The 25,224-nt window shown below is 36.0% G+C and overlaps 1 protein-coding gene across 16 annotated transcripts in view; it reads right to left on the bottom strand.

The window, feature by feature from the left end:
• The window catches only part of Sox5 (SRY-box transcription factor 5), a 960,217-nt gene that overhangs the window by 628,141 nt on the left and 306,852 nt on the right, over positions 1–25,224 (bottom strand). For all 16 annotated transcript variants that reach the window (XM_071610082.1, XM_071610083.1, XM_071610079.1 and 13 more), the window contains one exon: positions 11,854–11,920. The gene's annotated coding sequence lies outside the window, so the exon portion shown is untranslated. The remainder of the gene's footprint in view (positions 1–11,853; positions 11,921–25,224) is intronic.

The raw sequence follows: 25,224 nt of genomic DNA, 5'->3' as shown, positions 1-25,224 counted from the left end.
AAAAACTATCTTCATTCTACCTAAGTAAGGTAATTTTACTATTGCCCCTATCACCACCTTTGAGATTCTCAAACAATCCACGGAATTTTATTCAAATCATCCTTAGGCTCAAATTGCTAATTGGTATTTCAGTGGTGTGCCAAAACTGGTTGCTGCTCAATCCTTTGGATTTGCTCTTTTCCACTGGTACCCTACTGGAGAACTGGACCTCGAGGCTACCTGGTTAGTGCTGTACTATCAGAGAACCATCTGCATGAAAGATAATTCAGAACATGAACATGATCAATGAGATAACCTCTCCCCTGTCTGCTGGCTGCTGGAGTTATGGTTTTACTTCTGATGCTAACTCTGTGATTCTGGGCAAGTCCCACAATTTTTCTGTTAAATGCTATTGATACTGACACTTCTTGAGTATGTGCACTGTAAAAATTATATATTACCACGTCTGGCGAAATGTTTCCACTCCATATTGTGCACTAGTATGGAAAGAAAAATTTATATTTTATCCTATTTTAAGTCTCAGACCCCTTGAATAACTGATGGATTCAGTTAATTTGTGTCCTTCCCTTTTGGGGGAAAAAGTACACCTGAATAATCTTATACATAGAAATTTCATGCAATTTTAGGGAGTTCCCTGACACTAGTAGGAGGTTCATGAACTGAACTCAAGTGAACACCATGATCTACAATATAAATCCTTTGTCTATAATTTACTAGAATATGAATTTGTATTCTGACCATGAGTTTCCTCATCTATAAAAGACATGTAGAAAACAGGTAATCTGAGTTTCCTTATCTATAACATATAGGTCAACTTCTGTGCCTACAATCTGATAACTATTCTGAACATGAAAGTTTTTAACCATTAATTTATGTGAAAACAAGTTTGTGGTACAAAGAACTCTGTGCAACTCAAAATTGCTATTGATCCTTTACCCTCCTTCTTTAATGTTGTCAGAAAGTACTAATGAGTGCGATCCCCACATCACCGGTTCCATCAAGATATGGGAGGTGTGAATCCTGACCTTGCTTCTAACTTCATCTGATTCTAAAATTGACTGTACCCCTTATTTCCTAGAAAGCTTCTGTTTGATTACTGATATCTTTACACATGGCCATGAAGTCAATACTTTAGCTCTGCTTTCCCTCATGGAAATATTTTTTTTTTTAACTTGGGGTTTTACATTGACCAGGATACACTTGGTTCTTCATTGGCACTAAATCTTGATTTTCCCATGAATGATTCTTAAAACTATTGTTTTTGGGCTTTACACACCACATCCCTGCTCTCCTCCATTGGTGTGAATAATGAGAAACCATCTTGCTAAGATCCTTATTCCTATTTTATTGGAAAATAGACTAGCAAAATATAAAAGTATAGTAAGTACCCTCGAGGCTTACACAGTGTGTGACAGAGACAGTTAACAGAATAAGACCCAGTTCACAATGGTATATATCTGCCACACTATTGCATTTTTTTTTCTTCCTAAAGTCTAGAGATAGCACCTTCATGTATATAAGAAACTATCTCCTTTATGATAATATAGATAATACATGCATATATCTTACTTAAGGCATACATTTTAATTTTTACTTTTTAATTTAACATTCCATTTTGCAATAATTTCAAACTTAACAAAAAAATTCAAAAATAGTATAACGAGCTCCCACATATCCTTCACCCAGCTTCCCCTCACATTAACATTTTATAGATCAAAGCCAAGGGATCCATGCTGGTACCATACTATTAGCTGATCTAAACTCTTGCTGAAATTTTGGTAACTGTCCCACTGATGTCCTTTTCCTGGATCATATTTTGTTGTCATCTTAGTGTCTTTCCATCTGAGATAACTGTTCAGTCTTTCTTTGTTTTTCATGACCTTTAAAATTTTTAAGAGTACTATCCAGTTATTTGTAGTATGTCCTTCAATTTGGGTTGTCTAGTACTTCTCATGCAAATGCATGTTATGCATTTTTAATAAGAACATGACAGATATTAGTTTTTATTCCTTTCTCAGTGGATTATCTGAAAGACACATGATGCTGATATATCTCATTACTGGTAATGTTAACTTTGATCATGTTTTAGCTTGTGTCTGCTAGGTTTTCTTATGAAGTTACTACTTTCCCTTTTGTAACTAGTAATTATTTTCACAGAAGATATTCTGACTTTATGTAAATATATTTATCATATTTTTATCCACTAATTTAGCATTCATTTGATGATTCTTACCTGAAACAATTACTAATTTAGTAGTAAACCAAACAATAATTCTTCTATTTCCATCATTTCTTCTATATTTATAAAGAGGTATTTTACTATTTAAAAAGAACTTTCCTTTATCTCTCATTTATTGATTCATTTTTCATAATACTATGGGCTGTATTGAATATAATCCATTACTAGCATTATTTTCTTGCTCAAATGTCCCAGATTTGGCAATTGGGAACCACTTCAAGTTGGCTCCTGTATTCCTTCAACATGTTTCTATCAGCTTTTATGTCCTTCCTTTCTTTTTGGCACCACAAGATGTTCCATCTTCTCAGCATGTACTCTTCTGGCTCAAGCCTTGGAATCATCCGTTTCTACAAGAATTCTTGGTTTCTTTTAATGGTGAATGGTATTTAGAAACCAAGATCTAGGTACCAGGTATGCTCATCATTATTGGGTTGTAATTGCTTCTAGGCCTTCTCAAAAGATAGAGTTAGAAATATATAGATGCATACACATGTAGCCCTATTTCTTTATTGGTGAATAGGTGTACCTGTGATATATACTTTTTTTTTCTTATTAATAACTCAAACCCTACAAGTGAACTTGTAGGGTTCACTCTAGTCATTTTTCCTCCTTGAACATTGAGAAACATGACTCTCATTTTCTTCAACCCAGGGATACACTGGAAACACTTTGAGAAATGCTAAATCTCACATCTGTATAAAGAAGAATCATTAACACATATTTTATGAGAAACAAATATTCTAATTAGAGTAAAACAATTATTTTTGTTTGTTTGTTTGTTTATTTTTTCCTTAATCTAGAATCAAAAGTACAATCACTGGTAAAGTTACTTGAGTTACTTCTTTTTTTCTCACCTCTTTCCTTTGTAATTTCTATGAATACAGTGAAGTTTGCATGAGTGTGTATCTCACATGGGGATCTCTAAACACTCCAGTTCATTTTATATGTTTTTTGATTATGACAAACATTTACACAATTCTATAAAGCAGAATTAAGCAAAAATAAATAAATAAATAAACTTTAAAAATACATCCAGCTAATTGTGATTCTCCATCATCTTTCCTATCTTATTTCCATTCTCTCCATTCCCATTTTCTAGGCCCAACCCTTGCCATCATCAACTTCATGAATATAGTTTATTTTTTTTGCTTCTGAAGCACGTACGTGTGTATATTTATCATATGTATGTATATATATATATATATATATATATGCATATGTGTGTATATTTTTTTTCACTTTTCTCTTTTTTTCACTTAATATAGCACCAAAATAATTAAATCTGTTTTGTTTTTCTTTTTCTCACTGCTTGCAAAAATGCCATAATGTATTCAGCTATTCCTCTCAACAAGAAGATTGGGATAGTTCTTAATAGTTTACAATTATAAACAATGCCACAAATGAATAACCTAGGGCTTATAATTTTCATCTTGTTGAATGTGTATCTTCAGAATGAGCTCCAAGAAGTAAGATTATTGGCAAAGGGTTAAGTGTCCATGCAGACTGTTAGATATCAACAATTCTTCTCCAAAAGTCTTGTGCCAGTTTATATTCCAATAGCAATGTATGAAAATAAAGTCTATGTTTTTAACTCTCCCCCAAATTATTTTAGCAAAGATGCTGAGCACCCATTGAGTGGTTAATTAATATTTACCTCCTCTCACGGCCTATAGATGTTGTCTAAGCAAATATACTAACAATAAGCGGAAAACTTCTATAAATGTGAAAGGCAAAGAAATAACAAGGATCTGAGAAACACACTCTTAGAAGAAAATTAGTTGGCTTCTGTTACCCCAGCTCAGAATGAAAATGTGCTTAGTGCCTTAACAATTTAACAAGAAGATTCTATAGTATTTTTTCCCACAGCCAATATTAAGCTCAACTTTCTTTCTGTCCCTAAGATCCTTACCCATTTTACAGTAAGTGGCATGAAGGAACTTCAGTCATCTACTTACATATCTGTGTTACATTAGACTTTTTTCATTTTGAAGTGTCAACCATATATCAATCGATAAAATTTTCCAAACTCCCAGCATAATGCTCAACATGTAGCTTTCTCTGATAGAATTTTGTTAATGACTTAAGATAAAAATGAACATTTTCTGAATACCAGACACCATCCCAAAAGTTTTCCATGTATCATTTCTTTGCGCCTTCATAACAATCACATAAGGTTGGTTGTTTTATTATCTCTATTTTGTAGCCAAGGAAACAAAAGCTTAGAGAAAGCAAACTTCTTGCCTGATAGACTATTAAAAAAAAAAAAATTGGAATTTGAACTGAGGACTACCTCATCCCAAAGTGCATGCCGCCACATTGTTCCCCACCTAATGGCAGAGGGAAATAGGAACCTTCCTCTCACAGTGCCTAAGGTAAGGCCAGAGTGAATTCTATATATAGGATTTCATTAATAATGTGTCACTCTTAAGAAGGAAAGAAAAGGTGGTGGTTTTAATGGTTTCCAAATAAACTTAAAAGCTTTCTGAGTTTTTTACCACTTGGCAAACCAAACCTTGGCTCTTCTGATACATACACACATTTATTATACCCTAGTGACTGTGGTTTATGTACAAGCATCCTATTAAAAGAGTTTTTAAAAGACCAAAATGTGATTTCCTTTCTGACAGCAAAGGAAAAATATAAAGATGTTCTTTGCCCTCCTGTTCTAATCTGTGTTTGGAAGTCAAGTCTGCAGTTCCCAGAACTCTATCACCAGCTTGTTACATTTCCATAAATCTGTCCAAGAATACAACACTATTCACCCCAAAAATGTAATATTAACTGTATAACACATGCACACGATACCTGGATCCAATTTGCCCTCATTTTGTATATAAGTGAAAATAAAGCACTGCTTTAACTCTTAGAAATGACAATATCACATTATTGAGATAAGTGCCACTAAATCATTATTGAAATTCTGATAGCATTTGCCTTACTGGTAAAAGAAAATTACCTGTAATGCATAGTTTAAATAATTACTTTTAAACAAAAGCTTCTTTTCTGCATTGCTTATTTATCTTTTGAGACCAACTCAGCAGTGCTATGTATTTTATTAAAATTGCCTTCAGACTGCTAATGGCAGGGCGTCTGTTAGCTCAGGAAAAGTGATGGCAGTTTGACTCCTATTCCTAATATTGGGAGTTAGTCCAGACACTTAAGAGCCAGAACTCTGCTGTGCATTTGACTATGTTATCAACACTTTACTTGCTAATGATACTAGTGACAGCATTTCAATATGATGGGTCAGACTTAAATAGGAAAGCATATAATTGTGCTTACAGAACCAAAGAAATCCCTCCTTTCAACCCCCACCCCCCCCCACACAAATCCCTTTTATCAACATATCAGTTGGTGTTAAGCTTCATGACTGGGAATTATTTGGTAAGCTTCTGCTCAATATTTTTTTCCTTCTCCACCTTCCACCTTGAATGGGGAGCCTCCATGAGCACCTGATATCTACCCGTTCAGAAAACGACAACTGAAAGGTTTCCTGTGGAGCAACTGTGTGCCAACTACCCAGCAGAAGGTCATGCTGATGACTTCCCTGTGGCTTTTATTTTCCCCAGGGAAATCCACAGCCAGGGCTGACTGCTTGCCAAATATGCTGAGTGCCACAAACCAGCAGTGCTAAGAACCCCCCATCCTTCTTGATGGGAAGCGGTAAGCAACTGTGCTGAACACCTGTGTCAGCTCCCGTTCCTGGGGACACCTCAGGCAAGCTCTCATGAAGCATTCAGGGATGGGGCTCCTCTCTTCTAACTTGCACTTCTGTCCAAAAAGTTCTCAGTAGTCATATGACAGTAGTTACGTCTGGCAGATCTTTGTAACATCAGTGTGTTTAACTACTGTTAAAGAGGATGATTCAAATGATCCACGACCTAGAAATTTTACTACATGCATCTAAAGAAAACTAGAATAGTGAGTCTTTGCTATTATTGTACAAGTAAAGGTAGTATTTTCCACCACTTCCTTTTTAAACCCACTCCAAACAACTTGAGGAAGAGGAGGCTTATTCTGAGTTGTGGATGGCATGATTCCACAGACAAGATCAAAGCCAGTCTTTCCAGTAAGAAACAGAATAATATGCCAAGTTGAACCCATGAAAATTTTATTCAGAAATGAGATGGAGGAATTGCTAGGCAACATAATAGAGTTCTTTCAATTAACAGTAAGAATATATTTATGAATGAATGAATACAAAAATGATTTTCAATAAAAAATCATTTTATTGAAAAAAAATAATTTCAAAAAAGTTCCATAATCTAAAAGTGATTATATTTTAGTGAGCCAATAAAGCCTGTGTTTAGTGCTTACTGTTCACAAGCCACTCAGGCAGGCCCTGTGCAGAAATTAGAAATAAATAAATGAGTGAATGAATAAACCAGAGCCTGCAATAGGACCAGACAGTTTGTAAAGCAGCAGAACCACAATCCAGACTTCAGTTTCTTTTCTTTTCACTGTTCCACATAATCTTCTTCCAAAGTCCATATGACATTCAGTCCCCTGGTCTTTCAGAGAGTTCCCTCAGGATGGATAGCCCTTCCTCCACTATGAAGGAAACAGTCGCCAACATGTTTCAATTCACATAGCTTCATCCTCAGTTCCATGTCAGGTTCCAGCAACACTGACCTGGAGTATTTCCTTACTATACTAATACTGGTACCTCAAATGTAAAGACTCTCAAAACAGTTCATTCCTGTGCCTGAAACTGAATAAATCAATGAATGCTACTTTTTAAAAAAATTATTTATCTGTGAATGGCATAGCCTTTAATTCAGTTACTTGGGATTGAAAATCATTCTTTATCATTCTTTAACATCATCAATCCTATTGAGTCCATCTTCAGATTTTGCTCATATCTATCCCACATGTTAATATTTTAGTTCTGACTTTTTTGCCAATTTGCTTATGATTGGATTAGTCGCCCACCCTCCCTCTTACAGCCTCTCTCCTTTTATCAACCTCATGTTAACATCACATTAAGTAACTAATTTAAGGTACAGCCCTAAACACCACCTCATTTTTTCCGAAACAAATATTTTAAGTGGCTTTCCAAGTCTTGTTGAGCTAAGGCAAACATTTAGCATAGAGATTCAAAATCCTTTCTGAACTGGGCCCAGTTTACAGTCACTTTTGTATACTGTCAACAGAATCCAAACTAACTCAAACCCAATGAGGCTCTCAAAAAACTAGAACCTTAAATTCATACTTGACAATCTTCCCAGTGTACACATCTGATGAGCAAAATCATATGCATTCTGAAAGGCTCAATCCAACCACTAGATGACTATGGAACTTTCTGTTTTCTATGAACCCTGAGTTCCTCACCTTTTACCTGTGCAGTCCTTTTATACCCTTTCAACAATGTATGTCACATTATGATCATTTGGTTACAGCTCTTCAAATCAAATTTATTTAGTACATCCTATGAGCAAAAACAGTTTGAAAGAATATTAGGAAGACACACTCATTTTCTGTGAGAAGCAAAAGGAACAGAATCTTCCAAAACAAAGTGGGGTTGGTGGGGATTCATTCATACAGTTGAAGGACCCTGAGGACCCAATAAAATAATGACTAAAAAGTACCATTAGATTTAGGGAGATAGAGGTTACTGATAACCCGAGCAATATAGGGTCTGATATAAGTTGAGGAAGAGTAAAAAGGAGAAAAAGATGAAAACAGCTATAACTGAAGAAATAAGTAAGATTAGAAGAAAGATTTTAGTTATTCAAAATGGAGAAGTTGAGTATATTTTAAAAATTGAAGTTCCCAGATAAGAAGGAGAAGTTGAAAAAGCTGGAGAGGAGGATGAGTTTCCTGAGTGACCTGAAGAAGTGGGATTAAGCATGGGTGGAAGGACTGGTGCTCATGAGAGATGGAGAATCTGCATGGAGATCTGAGGCAGATGGGTCTAGAGTCACTCCAGACTCAAGGGCAATTTTCAGTGTGTGTGAAGTAGAGGCCAGCATAACCTCTCCAAAAGATGATGTCAAAAAACACTTTATTTATTTATTTTTTACATTCTCAGTTTAACATTAAAAGTATTTTTATTCCTACGACCAATAAGGGAAGAATTTAGAATAGACAAGAATTTTCTGGAAAATGATACTAAATATTCATAAACAGAGAAATGTGTGTGTTTGTGTGTGTGTATGTATGTGTATATATCTATATGAAATATATAATTTTCCATAACAGAAATCTATAGAAATAGAAATGCATAATTTTCAGTAATTTACATAATTAGCTAAAACTTTAATAAGTTTCTAATATACAGATTTAAAACTTTTGAAAACAATTTTAAAAAAACTTCTTTGGTGGTTTAAAACTGCTGAGACAAAAATGCTTAAAGAAGCAACTTTCACATTCCAAATTCCAGTTACTACTTTGATTCATCACACAATAGGAATGATAATGGTATAAATGAGAACTCTTCTTCCTATCAGTAATATCTTCTCTAAGCTGATAATTTTTTCTGAAAATAAACATGGAAATTTTCCTCTATGACTATGAAATAGTGCCCTTATTTTATCATTTGTATGATAAACAGTTACTCCCTAATATATACCACTCCTTATAAATAATAATAAAATAATAAAACCAATTTCTATTCCTTACCTATGGATATAATGGCTTAACAAATGTAAAGGAAATACAGAGATGGAGTAACACTGCTCATTTGGTATATTCAGTCATTTGGTAACAAACACAGGGCCTAAGTCACACAACTAAAAAGTTTCAGAGCTGCTTCCAGAATACATGCTCTCTAATTCCTACCAAATTATTTGTCGTTGTTTTTAAACTACTCAATGTTTCCTCCTAACAAATAATCTATGGACCATATGATAACAAAAATATAACATAATTTTAAAATCTTCCCTTGCAAATAGAAGATAAATTTCCGTACTGGTTTGTGGATTTAACACCAAGCTATATACTTTTGGTTGACATTATAAATGGCAAACAAATGAGAAATTCAGGTGAGCAAAGCAACTCATCAAATGCACACAATTTTTAAATACATATAATTATCATTAATATCCCTATTATGAAACAACTTATTATAAAAAGCCAAATAACATAATAAATTCTAAGGAATTTCAAAAGTTTTGCAAATTAAGGATATGGGAAAGGAAAAGATGGCTGTACTAATCTAACATTAGTTCCTTGAACACAATTATCAGTCAATATTTTGATTAGAAACTGTTGCCCTGATTGTGAACTTAAGCATGTTTTGATTTATAATTTATGTTCTGTCTATAAAGAGAAATTTTAAAACTGTTGTATACAAAAAATAGGTCAGAAAAATGCTTAAGACATGTGACTTAGCATGCCTCTCCTCTGCTAGAATCCCTTTAATTCTAAGGGACAGTTCCATCTCAGGGAGAATAATAGTCAAGACCCTATTGCGGTCTACCAGCCTCTTCATGGAGGCATATCACTGTCCCCAGGTTCATCTCCCACCTGTCTGCTCCTCACTCTCTTCCAACCTTGACTCCTTGCCATTTCTTCAACACCGCAAGTCACACCTCACATTTGCTCTCCCATTAAATCTCCCCCCCACTTTATCTAAAAGGCTCCCTCTCTCATCCCATTCATCAAAGAGGCCTTCCTTAGTGTATCTGAAATAGTCTCCCTGTGTTCCTTATTTAGCCTGCATTATTTTCCTTGTTTAGTATTTAGCCACATTGACATTTATATCAAAATCTTCACTTTATTCTTTCTTTCACTGGAATTGAATCCCTACAAGAGTAGAACTTTCCTTATGTGAATAAATGAATGAATGAATAATCATCTTTTTGTCTAGGAAAATTTTTCCAGAAATGACTTTTGAAAAAAAAAATTAAACTCTTAATTTTTTTCAAATATCAGTACAATCCAAAGCAAAACAGTAGAATCAATTATATTCTTTATGCAATTATAAATCGATGAAGGTGGCAAATCAGAGGGTGCTTGTATGTACATGCAAAATGTACACAGTACGGTTTGCATTCCATGATCATGAGAATAATGTAGTTGGTCTGCAATACATCAAGAATCGATTTAGCTGTTACTAGAGTTTCCTATGACACTGGGTGGTAATTTAGGTGTGTAGAATAAGTGGACTGAACTGAGGATCTTTCTACCTCTTCAGACTTTAGTGATCCATGAGATGTTTGTCTCCACCTTCTTCATTTTGCTTCCACAGGAAAATCTCAAACAACAACTATATCTAAGGGCCATATTTACATAACAGCTGAATGCCAAGCACTCTTACCACTTTGGGCTTCAGTCTATTTGGTTTTAATGTTTAGTTCAGTGATATTTATAAACTTAAAAATTTGAGATGCTTATTATCAGAAAACTCTTTATGAAAGTATCCCTCAGAAGTGGTTCTCAACTCTGCAAGAATCAGCACAAACCCACTTACAAACCTAGTTGCATGGGAAAATCATTTTGAACACAGTTTTTTTCAAACTTCTTACCTACTTGAAGAGTAGACTTGAGCATCCGCAGTACATCAAGATATACTTGAAATTATATTTCCTTTAACTAAAGGGTAATATTCGGTCAAGGTACATGCCAACAAAATGTGTCTCATCCCTGATACTAATGCTAAAAAGTAACAAAGGCTGGGGAGCATCCATGCAGAAGAGTTTTAAGCCCACATTCTATTTAAGTGAATCATTTACATGAAGTCCAATCAGACTGAAGGACAAAGGCACTGATCTCTGTGTGAGGAAAACTGTATGACCTACACATAGTTTCTATACAGGAGACCTGAATGTCGAGGAGCTAAGACAAACTTTGGGGAGTTACAGAAGTGGTAATGCTGGAGAATAGCAGAGAGGAAGAGATTCCCCAAGTCTTCTGTAAGTAGCCAGGCAATAGTATTGAGAGTTGAAATCACTGTTTAAGACAACAGAGAGAACCAGGAGATAAATGAAAAGTCATCATACATACTCCAGGTATCACCCAGGGCAAAGGGCAACATGGCCTCCACTCACTGAGGAGAGCTGCCATCTTCTCCCAATAACTTGCTCCTGGGAGACCCTTCAACTTCAGGGTCTGTGTATACAGAAATTGTCTCAAATTTTAAGTAAGCCTTATTTTATACATGACAGTCAACATTCAGCAGCTAAAATTATTGTTAGCAAACAGATGGACTATAAAGAGTGTCAAGAGATTTTCGAGGTGAGCCTTAGTGCAAAGAATACAGCAGGTAAAAAAAAAGGAAATTTGGTTTTATAACCCAACTGCCCTCCCACTGCAATCACTCACTATGGATGGTTGATATATTTTAAGAATTTGATTATGGGAAATTCATCAGTCTTCAATTTAAAACAGCTTATATAAGGTTTAACAGAAATCAAGGTATCTATATATATATATTATTAAGTTAAATGTTTTCTCCTATTTTTAAAAGTTTATTTAAATAATTTTGCATATTTAAATCCTAAAAAGAGGATACCCAAAGGCTGGACTTATGATATAAGAGTGTGAGTCACGTTTTGCCAAACTCCAGACATCCCAAGTAAGCACATATAAGAAATACAACTTGCAAGAGATTTAAGAACTGTAGAATTTATGCCAAAATAAAAACCAACAAATAAAAATGACAGTTTTCTGACCTGTTGAGTCTTCCAGTCCAATATCTCCCACTCCTGGTGTCCTTGGTATTATCTACTTCTTGCAATGCTAAAAAAAAAGAAAAAAAGAAGGGATATTAAAGTCAATCCAAAATTTGCCAATGAAAAAATTAAACATCACAAAGAGAGTTGAAGAAGACTTTTACTACAAAAATTTAGAAGACATATTAATTTGACAACAAAATGGTTTGTTTATTAGACTAGATTCATTGCCATACAGCGTCACTCATAGGACTGTGCCAGTTAATTTTTGATGAATGAATAACCAAACAACAACAACAAAAAACAAACATTCATTTACGTCTTTTCTTGAATATTTTTATTTGTTCTTTCTATATATACATGACAGTAGAGTGTATTTTGATATATTATACATACATGGAGTATATAACTTATTCTAATTAGAATCCCATTTTTGTGGTTGTAAAACCAAACATTTATTAATGACATTTCAAACTATACGGAGGGTTGAAATATAAAAATATGAGCTAGACAGTCTGAATTCACAGTAATTAAATCATTTAATTTTTTATATTATTGAGTTATGTGCATGTCTCTGTGTATATACATGTATGCAATCATACACATATGTATGTAGCCTATGGTGATCCTGCGGTTAATTTTATTGAGATAGTCAACTACAACCATTGTCATAGTCCATGACAGTCAACTTGAAATTATTCTTAAAATACAGAATTATATGTAGCTTTAGGGAAAGCATTCTAATGAGCACTAAAATTTATTAAATTCGTATCTACTTGCATTTAGCAAAGCATGGCGTTAAGTTGTACTAGGATGCTAGGTATAAGAACAAACAGTTCAAACTCATTGGATAATTTTAGGTTGAAAACAACACTAGAAAAAAAGCAAAATAAAAACAGAAACACCATTTTTATATTCCATCATTTTTCATCACATGTAGATTTCATTGTCATGAAAATAGAACTTAGTCGTTAGTCCCATAAAGAAAGCAAAGTGTTTTTGAAAATTTATCTAACCTCCTGAAGGTGTATTATTTCCAATAGGAATGATAGTACTCTAAGCTTATTGTGACTCCAAAAAATCCAAAATGTTTTCAACATATATAACTTGTTAATATTTTATTATTTATTTGTGAATGTACAATAATTATTTTCAGGCCAAGTTCATCCGTTAGTCTTCACTTTTCAAGCTTGCCCCCTAAGACTAGATCCCATGATTTCAAGAGTTTAAGCATTTATTAATGGTATTTGGAATTATCAAATAGGCTTCTCAAATTTGAACAAATAATTTATCAAATAGGCTTCTCAAATTTGAACAAATAATAATAAACATTTTTTTTTTGCCCTAAGCTGGCCCTATATTCTCAACCAGATTACATGTTCAGCATTTTTTTAAAGAGAGAGAGAATTTTTTAATATTTATTATTATTATTATTATTATTAGTTTTTGGTGAACACAACATCTCTGTTTGTATGTGGTGCTGAGGACGGAACCTGGGCCGCACGCATGCCAGGCGAGAATGAAGCAGCATTTCTTCCAAAGGAAAAGCTGTATGGTGGAGGTGTTGTGGTTCTCTTTCTAGAAGAGTGGTAAAGAATGCTGAGAGACAGAACTACTGTCTCCCTACATGAACTATGTGAACAGGGATAGTCTTTGCCATGATTGAGGTATTTTAAATTAACTAAACTCAAAAGATGTTAAACAACAGAGTGATTTATGTAAACCTATAACTCTTTAATAAAAAGTCTTTAGGTTCAGCTTGTAGCCTCCCTTACCTTTCATATCTGACTGACCATTAACTACTTATAAACTGTGGCCCCTCCTCCTCTCCATTTCCACAGCTCTGGCCCTGCCCCAGGTTTTTGGTCTTCTCTCACATTGACCATCCTGACTATTGTGAGCAAGCCCTTTCTCCTTACTGAGTCTCCTCGCTCCAGGCTTGAACCCTATACAATAAGCAACTTGAGTACTTCTACATTCTTCTCTGCTTCCTCTTCCTTAAGACTCAACAAAATTCTATCTTCTCAGCAAAACCTCCTCTCTCCAAGTCATACTGAGGAATTTCCCATTTCACATAATGTATCAATGTAGGTTAGCATATGGATGGAAATATTCAATTATAAATTATGTTAAAATGGCACACATTTTTATTGTAATATGAGATGCTGGAAAGGTGTATTGAAAAGGGACCTCTCACATATGGCTGGAGGAAGATCCAAATAGTTTAAATTTTAAAAATACATATGTTGGTCATATATACAAGCCAATGTACATATTCATATGTAATTTAATTTCTGAGATACATATAGGAAAATAATTTTAAAAATAAGAAAACCTTATATACAACCATATTCACCTCAAAATTATTGATAATATAAATTATTGATAGTATAAAAAAGGAATAAGCTGAAAATGGCTATCAATAGGGTATTAGAGAAATAAATAATAGTTTCCCTATTAATGTGTCAAGAAAAATGAGGCTTAGTAAGAAGCAGAGCACAAATTAGAACACAGAGTCCTGTGTGTTCCCTGTCCAAAAGTTCCTAAACACTAATTTTGCTCTAAAACATTAGTGTTCTAAAATATTAATTTTGGCTAATAGGCAAAGAATCTGTAATTTATATAATCAACACACAAACACAATATAGAAAAGATTCAAAGGATGAATGCCCAAATATTACGATGTTAATTTTATAACTACAGGAATCTCCTGCTTTCTTCTTTTGCTAATCTCCATTTTCTAAATATTTTTCCAATAAATTATATCTTTTATAATAATAAAAGGCTATAAAATAAAATATATGCACAAATTATATGCTATTATTGAAGTGTGGAAAAAACAAAATTAAGTTTTGCAAAGGATCTGAGTAGATACCTGGTACCCTCATCACCTAGTCTCCCCCTACAGCCCACAGACCTCTACTGGGCCAGCCTGTCTAGATCTACTTCCTATGTGTTATCAAAAGTCTTCTTTAAATCCTATATACTGGACATTTTATCTATACTGGCTTTTTATTTCACAATCACCCTATGAAGTGGATGTTATTAATGCAACCTAACAAATTGCCCAGGTAGTGAACAGTTAGGTGGGGGCACTTAACCACTGAGCTACATCCCACCCCTTCTTTATTTTTTATTTTGAGACAGGGTCTCACTAAGTTGCTGAGGGTGACTTGAAACTCTCAATCTTCCTGCCTTAACTTCCTAAGCAGCTGGGATTACAGGTGTGTGCCACTGCACCTGGCCAGAGCTGGGATTTGCACCCAGAACTGCTTAACTTCAAAATCAATTTTCCTTCCAATAGATCTCTTCAAAATATGCCTCTGTATCATTTCCACGTTTTGTTTTCTAGTATAATATATTAAAGTAATTGTTACTACTCTGAAAACGAGCTTCTCAGGGCACAGTAGAAAAACTATGTAAAGTGACGGCCTCCCTTACCCCATCTGTCACCTCCTCTCCTCCATTTTCTTTTCTTACATATAGCACTTACCATTTCTAAAACTAGTTTGTTTTGTGACTTTGCCTATTTTGTCCATTGCTTTACCTCTAGCACCTAAAACATAGCCTGACTTAAAATAGGAGTTGAATAAATACTTAAAATAAAAATGTATTTGTGAGAATATGTGCAAATCCTTCTCTTTACTACATAAGTCCCTCTTAAATCTACTAGTTTCTCAGCTTAAAAATCTGTACTTGAGACAGGAGGATCATGAGTTCAAAGCAAGCCTCAGCAAAAGCCAGGTGCTAAGCAACTCAGTGGGACCCTGTCTCTAAATAAAATACAAAATAGGGCTGGGGATGTGACTCAGTGGTTGAGTGTCCCTGGATTGCCCTAGTCCTCCCCCAAAAGAAAAATCTATACATCTTCCTGAGAAGTACTTACTTCAGATACTTACTGAGAATCTAGTATATCCCAGATACTGTTCTAAGCAATGTGATCATAGCAAGGAAGAAAACAGACAAAAATCTTTCATGCTGGTGAGTAAAGAAAGACATGAATACAATCCAATGTGTAGATGGCAATAAGTACTTTGAAAACAAACAAAACAACTTGTGGTTAGGCCTCTGAGAGAAGAATCTTCAATTTTAAGTAGGGTAAAAGGAAAGGAAAATACCTGGGTGAGGAGGTAAACGTGTAAGATGTATAAACTGAGAGATAAACTTTTCAGGCAAGGGAACAGCATGATAGCTTGATTACCTTCTCAGAGTGGTTGCAGTACAGTAATGGGAGAGTAACAGGAAGTAAGACTGGAAAAGTGGGGACACAGACTGTGTAAGAACTCGTGGGTCATTATAAGGATGCAAGCTTTTGTACATAGGAAAATTAGAGGTCATTGTAAAGGCTTGAACAAAAGCAGGAAACCATATGACCAGTTTTAATAGGTTCAGTATTCCTCAATGAATTTGTTCTTGACATTTTAGGTGGGCCAACTCCCTTTGTTCCAACCATTCAAGGCAATCAGTTAGGTTATCTAGAGCTACAATAGTAGTGATGAGTTCAGACATAAATAAATAAATAAATAAATATTTATTTATTTGTAAGTGATTTGCCAATGGATTAGACAGAGTTGTGAGAGAGACAACTAGGGTGCATCTTGGGTATCTGGAATGAACAAACAGAGGATGGAACTGTTCTTCACTAAAATTGTGAAGGCCAAATGTGAGTGAATTAGATTTGATGGGGAAAGCAAGTATTGAGCCGAAGCTTATTAAGAACTGCTATGCAGGGTCTGGAGGGTGAATGTCAGTGGGAAAATGTGTGTTTAGGATGCATGATGCCCTGGGATCAATCTCTAGCACCAAACAAACAAGCAAGCAAACAATATACCCTACCATATGAAAGAAGATTTGTCTATATTTTATTTCAGAATGTAGTAAAATGAGGTATTGGGCATGAGTTCTGAACTGAAGGATTTTAACATATAGCACTTTTAGGAGGGACTGTTTTACAGAAATAAACATCAGATAAATAAATGCACAAATATTACTGATAACTAATGGTAAATCTATTAGCCCTTATAAGCAATACATTAAGAGAAGTTATGCAATTAGTAAGAAAAGCTTTTTTTTTATTATATAACTTAAAGGGAAAATTCTAATCAAGGAGTTTCAAACAATAAATGGTATGTAGACAGGCAGGCTTTTAGTTAAAATCACACCATGCCCATACTGCTTGGATAGACATCCCACCGTGAGAGCAGATGCAGTGTTGGGAAAACAGTGGGTGATACGACCGTCCTACAGCTCATACCAACTAAGTATCCCCACTTTCGACTGTGCAAAGTCAATTGGTCAATAGATGCAACCTTTTCTACATCCACGAGTAATTTAAGGTTGGAGGAAAAGCCCTCTCCAGATATTACTTAGACACACTTCCATGGGCAGAGCTGAGTCATTCTTCCATGGACAGAAGAAATCATTTGAATCATCAAAATATACTGATTGATATAAATATACAGTTTACAGTCCCTAGGAGGATGTGTCCATTTGCATTGCTGCTACAAGTTTTTTCCTAGTGGTAACGTTCTGCCTGCTCTTGTGAATACACAGCAGCATTTTGAACAGTGACACTCATTCCCTGAACATGAGGCTTCCTCCAAAATGTGTTGAATAAACAAACCCATAATCAGAAGACCCTAATTATCTTTGAACCTAGATCACACTGGTGACCATTCTATCTCAATCTTTCCTATGAATATCCCCCCATGAGTAGATACAGGTGAGGGATTTACATTCCAAAGAAGACCCTGCACACAAACACTCATCACTGTACTTCCTTTGGAAAAAATGTCCTCATTTTCCAGACAGACTTGGCCTATTGTCAGAGACCCTCTTTCTACAGCATTAGTGGAAGAGACCTGGTTATAATTCTTCAGTCGGGTTGCATCTCCAATCACCAGTTAGCTAAAGGACTTAGGAGGTCTCTGCAAAGGTGGTCGCCTGCACTACAGTGGGGAGGAATGAGATAAAGATGCAACCAGGGTAGACAGATGCCCCACTGGCTTCCATTGTTGTTGCGCTGGAAGGACAGAGTGTGTCATAATGAATTACCATTAATTTGAGCCAGCAGTACTGTTAGATTGAGCCCAGCAACCCAGGATGACAAACAGCGCCTGCAAGATCATCTAATGAGGGGACAAGGCTGCTTCAGTCCTGCCGCTTCACTCAATTAGTGGACAAGGCTTTTAATGCCGCTCTGCGCAAGTAAAGCAATTTTGATTACTTAGAGCTAAGTCTCCATTTAGAATGTTTCAGAAGCTGAAACAGTTTTTTTTTCTTTTAAAATATAATTTATCTAGAGAGTATTTGAATGGTAATAAGCTATTTTAAAGCCAATCACATTATTCCTTATTTTTGCTTAAGTAATACTGAAATATATTTTTTAAAAGTTCAAATGATAAAATTTACTCTAGCAAATGAAATGTAAATAAGGTAGCAAATGATTAAGGATATTCTGAGGGTGTGTGTGTGTGTGTGTGTGTGTGCGCGCGTGTGTGTATGCAGGCACTGTGTGTCTCTGTGCCAGAATTGCAGTTGGTGAATTTCACTTCATCAGCCAACATTATCAGGAGGGTTGCATATTTATTCTATAGATCCACATTTTTTAAAAATTCCAGATCTTGCCTACTTTGGCTGGGAGTACTTACATTTCCTAGTTTGGGATATAGGGAACTTATGGTTCTACTTCATCTTTTTCTTCACTATGTCACTGCATGAAGAAAAGTACAGATAAGTGCAGTGGTACAACTCTAATTAATCATGATCATTGCCATATAACTAAAACCTGACCAGAACAGAGGCCATTCGGCTTAGCATATTCCTTTTCTTGCCATTAGAAACACACTGGGTGCTTAGTGTATACACAGCATTCTCCCAGTCTATCATCTAGCTTTCTATCTATTCAGTGTGTTTAATTCGCAGGCTGCTTGCCCTGTGTGAAATTCTTTGAAATTTTGCCTATTTAATTAGAAGGTCATGGATAAAAGGAAATACTCAAGTGTTAGACACACAGTAGGTGCCAATAAATTTTGGCTAAGTCAAACATAAATTCTACACAGATAAGGAAAATCTACCTCATTATTACGCACTCCTACCTCCTTCCCCCTTTCCTTCCCTCAGGTGAAGGGGACTGTCAGAATCAAAAATTGAGAACACGAATCTATACCTGTATATTCCCCATCACCAAAATCAGCTTTCCTGGCAGTAATTTTTTTTTGAAGCCTATTGTTTAGAGGTGGCCCAACACAATCCAATTTTTAAATGACACACATCATTATTTTATTTTTTACAAGTGTTTAAGAACGTGACCAGAGTTGTCCAGAACAGGAGACAGGAGAAAGCTTTCAAACTTTAATACTTTGAGGGCCCTAGAAAATCCATTAGTTGAAGAAAATTAACAATTTCCAGAAGAATTTTCCCCCTTTTTCAGTAGTCATGTTTCATTTTCTTAAAACAATTTTAATAACTACTACTTTCCTGCCTCCAAAAAGGGTTAACTCCAAAAGCATGTTTTACTCAGAGAGCTAGTTACATATTAGAAAAATAAAAGAAAGGGACATTATTGACAGAGTCAGTGTAATAAATAAGAATCAAAGGGAAAAAAAAACTATGTGGCTCATTAGGAAGCAAGTAATATTTCCTATAATATGTTATATGATTTTAATAAATATAATGACTTAGAAACAGGCAACTAATTTGAACAGACTCTGCATTCCCTTCTCCCAAGATTATGTGATAAGAAATCACATCACTGATTTAAATTATGATTGTAAAAATAGAGAAAACAATTAATAGTTCCATTTTATTCTTCTTTCTTGCCATAGTAATTGTAAGAAAGAAGGAGATGAAATTCTTGTTAGTTACAGGAACACAAGAAATATAAAATTTAAGGATTAAATTTGGCAGGCTATTACCAGTAATATATACAAATCAGTAGGAATCAATCTCTTAAACGCTTCACTTACTTTACTTCTTTTGGTCCTTTAGTAGACTACTGGCCTGAAGTACCATCAATGATTACCATTTGGCTTTTCATCCATGACAGTTAGTATTTAACATTATATATATTGTCCAATTTTTCTTGGTTAAATTTTATTTTTTTTGTGTATGTATACTGTGGATTTAATTCCCTTGTATTTCTTCTATTTATTCTCACCCACACATTAGAAATAATCATTTTCATTAATTCTGGCCTATCTTTCCTGTATTTCTTTCTGTAAATATAACCAAATATTCATATTTATTCTTATTTGCCTTTCTATGCAAAAGATAGTACTCTGTATAAATTCTTTGAAGTTTTCTCTCCCCCACCCCACCCAATTTCCACCTAGCAATGTACCCTAGAAATATCTCCACATCTCCATGAAAGAAATTAGAAATCTTTCTCATTACTTTTTATAATTCCATGATATTTCATTGTAGGGATACACTTTAATTTATTCAACAGGTTTTTATGCAGATGAGTATTTAGGTTATTTCCACTATTTTGAAATTGCAAGTAATGTTACAATTAATAATCTGCATGAACATACCTTTTCTTTGTTGTTTTTGTTTGCTTGTTTGTGGTTTGGGGAATGAACCACATGCCTAATGAGTCAAAACAAGCACTCAACCACTGAGTTACATCCCCAGTCTTGCATGAGTATCTCTAAAGCTCACCATATAATCCTCAGTAAACCACTGGTTTATCTGTGATATCAGCTGCCTTGTATCTCTGATATAGACAAAATACAGGATTAGGAAACCTGAATTACTTCTTTTGCTTTCACTAGAATTCACATTTATTCCTAGTTTTGAATATAGATTAATGTGTGCAGAGTATTTATACTCTTGATTGACAGTAATGGAGAGAATACATATTTTAAGGGTTTTCTAAACATTTCTTCATTTCATAAAACACTTTCAAAACCCTCAATCTCACCCACTGGAAGATCTGAAATCCTAAGAGAAATAAAATATTCTCCTATCTAGAAATGTCTTGGTAGCTAGGAATAACCTTCAACATTCATCAAGCTTAGAGCTCATAATAGGGACTTTAAAACAGTGAATGAATGAATCTCCTGAATCCAACAGAAGTCTGACCTAAAAGCTTAGGAAGAAGAACTTCCAGCAAATATAAACCTGAGTAGACCTTGGAAGCAGCCAGGTATGTTTAGCAATGAGTTTATTTCTACTTTTCTGAACATGCAACAGCCTATAGATAAGCCAAGGCCATCTGTCCTGCCTTTGTTAAGCCAAGGGCAGGCATGAAGCCTGGTTTGTGTCTTGATAACAATAACACATTCCCTTCTGTGGTTGTAACCTCTTTGTCAGCTTTACTTTGCTGCAACAAATACCTGAGATAATCAGCTTATAAAGAGAAAATGTCTGACTCACAGTTTTTAAAGTTTCAGCCTATAGTCAGTGGGCCCCACTGCTTTGGGGTCTTTGGCGAGGCAGCACATCCTGGCAGATGCATGTGGCAACACTGTTCATCTCATGGTCAGAAATAAAAGAAGAAGAGCAAGAGACCAGGTTCCCATAATCCCCTCTGAGGGCACGACCTCAGTATCCTAAAACCTGCCCCAGTTCTTAAAATTTCCACCACCACCTCCCATAGTGCTACCCTGGGACCAACCCTTTAACACATGGGCATTTGCAGGACAGTGGACATCCAAACTATAGCAAAATCCTTCCAGGAATGATGATTAAGGCCTTTGAGCAAAGAGTAGAGATAAACAGCAAGCCCTGAGGAATCTGTCAGCACCAAGAGGGTCACTAGACAAGGCCAATGGGACATAAGGCTCCTGAAGAAAGAAAGGAAGAGGAGAGAAAACAGAATTGGTTTTGTTAGGGTTTGCCAGAAATAAGTCTGAGAAATCTCTGTGGGACCCAAGGAGGGAGGTAAAATTTACCTTTCCTTAGACTATTGTTGATTTTTCCCCTTAGTCTTGGAGTGGACTGAAATAGATCTGATACTCAGAGGAAAGCTCTGAAAGTCTAATAAAGAATATGAAATAGGTGAATGCTTTTGCACCAATTTGAATGATATTTAATATCAGGCTTTAAAAAATTCATTTGTATCACTTATAATACAAATATCTGATTCACCTGTGTTCATTTGTTGGAGGAAGAAACCTGGGGCGTGGATGGCCTCCTAAGCAGAACATCATTGCTAATATGTGCATTTTGCTGCGTCACCATCTGATTATCACACACAGGGGATTAATCGAAGCACCTCACTTGAAGGTGGAAAAGATCTTTGCTAAGGGCAGATGATTCAGCACAGAATCTTCTGATGAGTACTGTCATTTCCAATTCTTTTTAGAAGTAGGTAGAGCATAACTGATAAATAAAATGCAAGCACATATTACATTTATTTATTAATAAGCCACATGCTTCATTTTAGTTTCTATAGTCATAATCATCCATTTTCCCCCAAAATTGCCCTGTCACATAATAATATGTACATATACCAAACACATTTCATATTGAAAAGGCATCCCAGAGAGATGAGGTGTGGATGGCGTGAAGGGTGGATGTGGGGAGCCGAATGGGTACAGATGCCTCCCTGACAAAGAGAAGGGCATATGGCTTCCTTCCTCCCTGGCGAGCCTGGGTCTCAGAGAGAGCTCTAGATTTCCCTGTGATAAGCTCCTGCTTGCGAGCTCCACTGGGAAGATATTTTGTATGCCACAGAAAACCAAGATGTTTGCATTCCCACCAATCCAGGGATAAGGCATTTTCCTCATGCAGACACAAAACATACAGTATATGAATGTTTAATGGAGGCTAAAACTGGGAGAGGAACAGAAAACAAGAACAGAGCAGGTTAAAAAAATATCTGGTTTCTCTCTATCAAAATACTAATTAAAATTCATGTTCATGGGGATGATTATACATATGTTTTTGAACTAAAAGTCTAACCTGGCACTATTTTTTGGCCTTATTTTTGTGACAACATTTTTGTCCATATGGCATGAAGTGAATCATTTTACATCTTTTTTTAAGCTCTATGTGTTTTTCTTGTTGTCTATTCCCTCTTCTCCCACCACACACACACTGGCAGCCGCTACCAAGTTACCAAATGCCAACTCAACCCTGCAAGCTGGCTGCATGGAGCTATATAGTACTGGCATTTTCTTTTTCTTTGCAGAAATATTCTCTCTCTATGTGTATGTCTGTCTCTGTCTGTCTGTCTCTCTCTCTCTCTCTCACACACACACACACATGTACACACACACACCACGTACAGACCACTGAGGCACTCTGAATATTTCTCCTTCATTTTCCCAGCAATCTGTCCCCTGCTCTGGCTTCTGCCTGGTTCTGGTGTGTGCAGTGTGGCTGCTGGCCTGCTGTGGAGGACCACACTAGCCTCTCTGGTGCCTCACCCCAGCTTTCTTTCTCTATAGCACTCTGAGAATTAGTGGTTTGCTTAAGAACTGCTATAAATTAATGGTTAATTGAGTCCATGTAATTAGTTACAGCAAAGTGCAAAAATCATGATGGTACAGTGTCTGTCCCCACCCCTAGCCCTTTGTAAAATCATAATAATCCATGTTTCTGCTTTTGCAGACGGGAAAGTTCCTTATCTGCAGTGCAGCCACACGTCCTGACTGCTTGGGTCTTGGCTGGCACATGATTTGTACACGTGCTGCCTCCACCAGCATCAGGCACTGCTGAGTTTGTGTGGAAGGGCAGCAACTCCACCTAACAAATGTAACTTTAACAACAGTAAAACAACCTAATAGCTTAGCATGCCAGGGGGCTAATGTGGCGGGCCATTTACTGCTGCACTAAATAGCCCCGGTTTGATTCTCATTGCCAAGTGTCGAACTGAGAATTGTAAGGCAGGAGTAGCTCCTAATTCATTAGATAAAGGGGGTCATTGCTCATAGGGCTTGGGAGATGTAGAAAGATAAGAAATTGAACAAGCTATTCCTTTTTCAAATGCCATCAAAACCTGGGCTACCTGCGGTCCGGAGAAAGCAGTCACTGAAACATGAGGGCTTTCTGTTCTTGGCACTCAGGTGCCAACTTCTCACTCATCATACGTGTGCTTTATTCCACAATGTTCAGCTGGAAATAAGCTAGAGGGGGAAGGGATCCTAACACTGAGACCTGTTATTTATTATTTGTAAATCATGTTGACACCTTTGGAACAAAAGCAACATCACAAAGAAAAAGTATGAGTTAGCCCATGCTGTAAAATGAGCCACTACCAAAATGTCCCTGCCAGCTATGCTGCCTCATGAGCCCTGAAAAAGTTGTTGTGGATAGTTGTGACCTGGCTAATAGGCTGGGCAGGAGAGAGACCACTAGCAATAAAAAGAGAACAAAATTCTTGTTAACATGGCTACATCTCATAATATTGTGTGTCTTTCTTTTGCCTTTTTATTTCCATTGTTGACAGTTATAACCTGTCCTGAATGGTCATTATAAAGTTATGTAGACAAAATAGTTCACCTATCTGTTTAATAGAAGAGAGAAATAATCAAAATGTCAAATGAGATCCCTAAAATGGGACATCTTTATTTCCTGAACATTAGCCCTAAAACAACTGATTTCTCTAATTCCTGCCATCACTCAGATTGGCCTTGAATTACCTCCCAATAGGCCTCCCATGTGCTTCTAGATGAGAGTGTGTAATGGGGGATCTGTTAATTAACTAGAAGCAAAGTTGCGCGGTGGGGATCAAACACTGGATACGTCCTAAAACTCCCACAGAGAAGATGAAATGCAGCGCAAACTTTAAAGACTTCCCGTCATTAGCTGAGACCTTGCTGCTCCTGGCCCAGACCCCTCCTGTTTCAGAGAACAATGAGGACAATGATGGCAGAAATGAAATAGTGCAGCCAGGAACAAAGGGACTGGCTATTTACCAGTAGAAAAAGAAAGAAAGGGGGAGGGGGAGAGAAAGGGAGAACTTTCTTTCTCTGTGGGTCCTGTCTACTTTTAATTAATTTATGACTGCCAGGGAATTATACAGAGAGCACACCCAGGCATGACTGTACCCTAAGCACAGGGTTAATACTAGGAACATCTACCTTTTACTCCCAGGAAAAGTGCAACCCTCTAGAGGGAAAGGGTAGCTGAGGAAGGAGTGAAGACAGGATGGAAGGAGTGACAAAGAACCACCATGGGACTGAACTTACTCTGAGCATCAGGGTTCACACTGGAGGATGATCAAAACAAAAGAAAACAAAGCAACTCTGTTCCAAGAGGAACATAGCCTCTCAGATCAGTCCTCCATCACTAGCACACAGGAACTGAGCTCCAACACAAAGCTCAAATCTTGCAATTTTCGAGGTCTCCACTTTATATTTAGGTATAAATATACCTAAACAGTGTATCAATAGCGAAAGTACATAGTCATGATAGTGACAT

The sequence above is a fragment of the Marmota flaviventris genome, chromosome 3 (assembly GCF_047511675.1).
Source record: "Marmota flaviventris isolate mMarFla1 chromosome 3, mMarFla1.hap1, whole genome shotgun sequence".
In the NCBI taxonomy this organism is placed as follows: Eukaryota; Metazoa; Chordata; class Mammalia; order Rodentia; family Sciuridae; genus Marmota; species Marmota flaviventris.
The sequence above is the reverse complement of the archived record's forward strand: the minus strand, read 5'-3'. Positions and strand labels throughout refer to the sequence as shown.